The following is a 7,500-nucleotide window of genomic DNA, read 5'->3' on the forward strand; positions in this document are numbered from 1 at the left end:
ATTGCCGGTCGCGTAATTGCATCGTGAATTATTTATTTTTCATTTTGTTTTTATTCAAGGTTTTTGCAAAGATGATCGAGAGACAAGGAAAAAAAAAAAGAAAAAAGAAAGAAGAGATTTAATTTAATGAAGTTTGTCGAAAATAATTATTATTATTGTTATGGATAATTACAGGTTGTGTGTGTGTGTGTGTGTGTAAATATATATATATATATATATATATATATATATATATATATATACATGTAAACGAAAATTTATAAATGTTATAATTTTATTTAGGAGTTACTACATTTATCCACGAGAATAATTAATTATTATATTTGTATACGTAGTTTCATGTGTGTTTGCATATGCATGAGCGTATATGAATGAGTGTGTGCTTTAGAGATTCGTCATTAAATTGAAAGCTTCCTCGTGTCATTCTTTAGAATGGAGTAGTACGGCGAAACTTGGGTTTAATCGATCGTTCAGCTATGAACAATTGATCCCAATTAGAATCGGAGAGACGGCGTTGAAGCTTTTCCAAACGTTTCACCTTGGTCGATTTTCAACAATTCGGACATTTCCGTAGCCAATAATAAAATCGATTTCGATTACGAGAATCATCCTCTTGAATAAAAAATAGCTTCTTCTTCTTCTTCATCATCATGATCATCATCTTCTTTTTTTTCTTCTTCGTATTCCTACTTATATCAAATATCGTTTCTCTTGTTCTCAGTGAAATTTTTTTTTTATTTATTTTTTTTTTCTTTTTTTTTTTTTCAAATAGACCTTGAAGACTTATATTTAGTCTGTATAAATTAAGATAGGCCGTTAAATAGTAAAGTTCGAAGTTTGTTAGAAATAGAGAGAATAGCTCTAGTCAGTGATATAAACATTAAGTTTAATTTTATGTTGATTAAAAAAAAAAAAAAAAAAAAAAAAACAAGTACATTTGAAAAATGTAATTTTATTGCAATTTTAATCGAAAACATTTGTAAAAATATGCGATTGCATAGAAAAGGGTGTTAGTAATTAAAAGAGAGAAAGAAAAAAAAAAAAGAAAATTGTTTACGTAGCCATTAAATTAGTTATTTTTTTTTTTTTTTTTTTTTTTTTTTTTTTTTTTTTATCAAAGAAAGAAGTTCGTATTATCAATAAAATTGATTCAATCGGATATTTCGATAAATTTCTCTTGACTAGTTACAGGAGTTCTATTTGATCGTATAAAAAGAAAAGTATTCCATGGGGATGATATTCGCGATAAAAGTATTAAGAAATTTTTTAAGTTTTGCTGGGAAGAGTTTTCTTTTTTTTTTTTTTTTTTTTTTTATTGATTATCGAAGTGGAATAGCCGATCGAGATTCATCGATACTTGTTTAACGTTCGAGTGGAAAGACGTGATAATAATAAAATTGGATAAAACACTAAGTCTATTTGGGTTTGCGTGATCTTATTATGCGACTTGTAAAGGCCGATTTTTATGCCGCAAAACAATTGCGTAAGATCTGAAATGTCAACGTAATATTTAAAAATAATATCGTTTAATATTCGTTTGCAAAAGAAAAAAAAAAAAAAGAAAACAAAAATTCTTTTATTTAATTCTCATTATTTATTTTTTTTTAAAATTTGTTTTTAATTTTATCAATTACTTTTAGAATATTCAACGTTTATTTCTCTTTACTAATTCAGATTTATTACTTAAACGTTACACGTCGAGCGAATTCTTCTCGAAATGGTTATCAACAAAATCGCATCGAAATTTCATTCATAAACTTAGGAATTTTAAACGGAACGTGTCGCTTCTACCTTCTAATCTTTCCTCTTCTGCAATTATCGTTGAATATAGTCTAAACATACACGCGAACAGTATCGTCAAATTGATGTCAATACTCGAGTCGGGTTATTATCGCTATTATTACAAAATGACCGTTTATTATGTTTATTATTAGAATTATTATTAAAATAACAGTCATTACATGTATATATATATATATATATATATATATATATATATATATATGCATAAAGAAGAGAGTAAAATCATATATATTATTCTACTTTAATAAATTGTGTAATTAATAGAAATCTTTGGCATTATCTTTTATTATTTAAGAAGATTCAAAAACAATTTATATATACATATATATATATATATATATATACATAAAAAAAGGACATAAGAAAATATATATGAAATGTATGAGTATAAAAAAAAAAAAAAAAAAAAAAAAAAAAAAAAAAAGAACAAAGAAGGAAGAAAAGTAAAGGAAAAAAAAAAAAAATGAAGAAGTTTCTTCGATCTTGACAAGGCGACATTAGATCTTATCTTTTGTCTAAGCACCTGTTGCAACTGAGATTCCGTTAGTAGCTTAAAGTTAAAAGTATCTCAACGTGATAGAAGTTGGCGTTGAATGCCGTTCAGTTTATTTGCTTCGGTACTTCGTCAATATCCCGAGGCATAACGCCATAGATGATATATTCGTCCAAGGGATTATTCTCTGATGTCTTTATGCATCGAATTAGAATCGTATTCTAATCGTGCTAGATATTTATTGTTCCTTGTTCCTGTTAAAAGGTGTTAAATGACGATGACACCATCAATGTTACATTTTTTCAATTATTATCATTAGTTTTTGTCAATCTTAAATACATACATCGTATATAGTTAAATTATTACCTTTTTTGATTTATATATCAGTTTCATTTTCTAAACATCATAAAATATTTATTTTTCTACGTATGTTCTCATATATCTCATCCCCGCCCCCCTCCACCTCCCCCTGTGAGAACGAGGATAGAATATACTCACGGCATCCCCTGCTTGTCGTAAAGAGTGATTAATAGGGGTTGACTTTCACTGATACGAACTAACATATGGAAAATGACTGAGGACTATCTTGAACATTATCTAATCCATCAATGGATAGATAGATAGATATGTGTTCACATTAATAGAAATAATTTAATGGGCTTGAAAATTGTTGAAAGTTTAGCGATTGAAAGAAAAAGGAAAAGAGAGAGAGGGGGGGGGGAAAAGCAAAGAAAAAAGAAAAACACATGATGTTTATCTTGGCGAGTTACTTCTTTTTTTTTTTTTGTTTTTTTTTCTTTTTTCTCTTTTATATCTTTAAAGATATCATATACATAAATCTTTTATATGATTATACAGCCCATTATGAAGTTTAATCCGATATTATTTCTTCCATAAAAGGGAAAGATTAGAAATTCTTTATTCGTAAGAATTTAAATGACATAAAATGATATTATCGGCTTTTTCTTTATACGAAAAAGCTTATATAATGTACACACATACGTAAACGAGGTTAGTAGCTAGAAAAGAAAGGGAGAATAGGAAGTACTATAAATAAAAGTAGAAAAATGGTTGATGTATATATACATATATATGTATATATATATATATATATATTGTTGCAAGGGCGCGAAAACGTGGTAGGTTTTGCGTTTTCAAGGGGAAAAAAATGGGTTCTTTATCTCGACTGGTGTGAAGTAATTGCGGTAGTCATGCTGTGCACTGAGTCGAGTGTTTTGCCAAAGCGAGAAGACGGTTCTTGCTGATGGTGCTATGGCTTTACTGGTGTTTCTTGGTGTGCTAATGTATGTAAAGAACGTATAACGTACAGGAATAGAAATGGTTTGGGTGAAAGAGGAATAAGGATGGAAGATGAGAGTCGGGAAATGGGAAGTGGGAGGTTGGAGGTAGGAAGTTGAAGGTAAGAGGTTGGAGGTAGGAGGTTAGAGGTTGAACGAGAGCGTGTTATGCACGCATAGATTCGACTGCAGCCAACACAGCAGTCTCTCTGGTAAGAATAACACGAAAGAGGACGAGGGCAAGAGCGAGGTTGTAACCCGACAGTTATATAGTGTCGTTACATTCGTTATTATCACTATACTTATTTCATAGTGTCTACGACCTATTACTTTTAGCTTTTTCATTTATCTTAGATAGAAATGTTATTTAAAGGAACACTTTCTTTCCTTTGTTATTCTTTTTTTTTTTTCCTCTTTCGTATAAAATAATTCTTTGGGTTTGATTAAACGAATTCTAATGGTTTCTTTGACAATTGAAGAAATTGCAGTTTTAATTCAATTGCGTACGTCTTACGAATAATTTTTTTCTCCTTTCTTTTCTTTCCTTTTTTTTTTCTTTCCTTCTTTCTTTCCTTCTTTCTTTTCTTTCTCCGATTATTCACATATTAATTATTTAGTATTAGTATTTCAATGTTTAACTTACAATCGAATAGTCAATTAATAATGGTCGATCATTAATTTTTATATCTATTTTGATTACACGTGATTATTGCATTGTAATAAAAAGTGTCATTTGATTTAATTGAAAATTTCTATAATGTGTACTTTTTGAAATTGTTACATTTGAGAATAGAGTAAAGATTTTAAACGTTTATGTATCGTTCGTATTGGTGGAGTACGGAGTTGAAAGAAAAAAAAAAAAGAAAAAAAAAAAAAAAGAAAATGTAAAATCGTGAAAGAGAAAGAGGGAGAAAGAGAGAGAACAAGTCTTTCCAGCAAACCTTTAACACGATTCCCCACGCCGATTCACAGCAATGCGGTACTCCTATCTATGTTTAAATAGACTGCATACTACATATTGTCGATGGCAACGACGTCGTCTTCTGATATTTTCCGTTGAGTTTGAAAAACCTTTTTTTTTCTTTTTTTTTTTTTTTCTAAACTCGGTGATGTCACTTGGAATAAAAAAGGAAAAAAATGATAATGATAATTAACGTCATACTGAAGTTAACGTAATAAAGAATAAGAAGAGATAGAGAAAGAGAGAGAGATAGAGATAGCTATATTTCTTATTTTGTAATTTTAATGACGAAAGGATGTAATATTATAACTTTTATCGAGTACATCGAGTTAACACGTTACAAGTTTCATAGAGAATACTTTCAAAACGTTTTATCGATACTTTCTAACTGAGATAAGAAAGAGAAGAAGAAGAAGAAGAAGAAGAAGAAGGAGAAAGAGAGGAAGAGAGAAATTTCTACGTTAGTGATAAGAGTAAAAGGGATAGCCATTCCTTCCTGTATTCAGTCATGTTTATGAGGCTAGATAGAAAGAGATATATATATATATATATATAGAATGAACTTCGAACTCAGTGTGAACCTTTTAATCTTTCGATCTTTTGAAAACGTCTTTTACACTTTCCTACCTTTCTTCATATGCTTTACATTCGTCTAAAGAGGAAAGTTACTTTTAAAAGAGCATATTTTCTCTCTTTCTCCATCTGTCTATCTGTCTATCCCTCCCTCTCTCTCTCTCTCTCTCTCTTTCTCTCTCTCTCTTTCTCTCTCTCTCTTTCTCTCTCTCTCTCTCTCTTTTTCTTTTTCATTATTTTTCTTTCTACTTTTCGTCCGTTACTTTTCTTCTCTATGTACTTGCAAGCTTTTACATCGAAAGCACGAAACATCTTATCGTAAATAATCCAATATCGAGAAAAACGTGCACGATTTCGTTAATGGGCATACTATCTAGACTAGAATTGTATTCTTCTTCTATTGCTCCTTTCGAAAATTCAACGTTGGACAAAAGTATTTGATTATCTTATTTGAAGAAGCACAATGATTTCTTTCATCTTTCGTTTTCCTTTTTTTGTTTTCTTCTTTTTCTTCTTTCTTTTTCTTTTTTTTTTTTTTGTAGGTCAGACAAACTCAATATTTCTTTTTCATCAAAAAATAAGCACACACACACACACACACATAGAAAGAAAGAGAGAGAGAAAGAGAGAGACAATTATAGAGTTAATAGTAGGTAATTGTAAGTAAGAAATGAAATGTGATGTAAGGTTGAAATAAAATGAAAGAAAGAAAGGAAAAAAGGAAAATAGGAAGGAAAAAAAAAATTACATTCGTTTGTTAGTAATAAGTCAGAATAATACTGACGATAACCTAATTACTTATAGACGCGAATTAGATACGCGATAAAATGAATTTTTTTTTTTTTTCTTTTTTCTTTTTTTTTTCTTTTTAATATAATTTTTTACTCAAACCACATTTTCGTAAGCACCGACTCACACGTATAGATATGGTAAATAGAAAAAGAAAGGAACATAGAACAAAGTTAATTATGGTAGTATTATATCTTATCGTGAATTTTATAAACGTGAATAAAAGTGAAAAAAGAAAGAAAGAAAGAAAGAAAGAAAAAAAGAAAGAAAGAAAAAAAGAAAGGAAGAGAAAAAAAATACGTCCCATGTTTTTCTATGAAATTGTCTCGAAGCTTGATTTATGATTACTATAATAGAAATATAGGGATGAAAAATATTTTTTCTTTGATTATCATGAAATATTGCAATTTAAGGTAAACATACTCAGTGTATTATAATATGTATCATAAGCAACGTGGATTGATCGGTAATCCATAGGTGTTGCTAGTTACCAAGCTTTACGGTTTAAGGATAAACGGATTAAAGATACATGCCTTCCAGCTTCATCGGAAAATTAGTGGCCTGTGGCTTTACGCAATCGATGTTCCTTCTCTTGTTTTATATATATATATATATATATATATATATATATATATATATATATATATATATATATAATATATTAACCATTATATACATACATAAATTTACGTTGATATCTTTTATACATATAAATAGGAAGATTTATATAAGAAATGTTTTTATCATGACAATGAATACATAATCAAGTTTGCATCACACATTTTTCTTTTTTTCTTTCTTTTCTTTATTTATTTATTTTTTCTTTTTTCTCTTTGCAATTTATTTTTTATTCGAGTTTATTAAAGTTACCTTTCAAGTTATTGGAGTTTATTTTACTTTCATGTTTTTTAATATAATCAAAAGACTAATATTTTATATATTATATATATGTATATATATGAACACACACACACACACACATATATATATGTATGTATATATGCACTTTATATTGTATGCAATTTTTTCGAGAAAGAACATCAAAGAATACAAAAGAAAGGAAAAAAGAAAAAAAAAGAAAAAAAGAAAAAAAGAAAAAAAAAGAAAAAAAGAAAAAAAAAAGAAAAAAAGAAAAGAGAGAAAAAGAAAAATCAAACTCACGTAGTCTTGCTTGAATCTACCTTCCTTCTCTTAACAACAATGTTGCTAGGCGGACGTGAAATTTGGAATTCAATTTATGTCGTTGCATGGCTCGCTAGAATCTATTGCCAGTATAAACCTCCTCTCCCCTTCCCCTCTTCCGAACGGCTTGTCGGTTATTTTAATAGAACGGGATGGAAATGTTCGTGCACCGTCGGGGAATATATCGCGCGACCTTTTTAACGACCTCTGCTTTCTTAATACAGACTTCATTTACACTTGATTTATATCCCTCCCGTAGTGAAGTAATTTCGGTATAGCACAAAGTCGTGAAAGTTTTCGCGGCTTCGTTTTCAATGAGGAATCATCGGGAAGTTAGTATATGAATTCTCTTTAAAATCCATTTTTCCTCTCTCTCTCTCTCTCTCCATCTTTGTATGTGT

At 29.1% G+C, this 7,500-nt stretch overlaps 1 protein-coding gene across 7 annotated transcripts in view; it reads left to right on the forward strand.

Moving 5' to 3' along the window:
• LOC124430284 (potassium voltage-gated channel protein Shaker) overlaps window positions 1–7,500 on the forward strand; it is a 137,996-nt gene that overhangs the window by 20,630 nt on the left and 109,866 nt on the right. The gene's annotated exons all lie outside the window — the stretch shown is intronic.

The sequence above is a fragment of the Vespa crabro genome, chromosome 18, assembly GCF_910589235.1.
Source record: "Vespa crabro chromosome 18, iyVesCrab1.2, whole genome shotgun sequence".
Taxonomy (NCBI): Eukaryota; Metazoa; Arthropoda; class Insecta; order Hymenoptera; family Vespidae; genus Vespa; species Vespa crabro.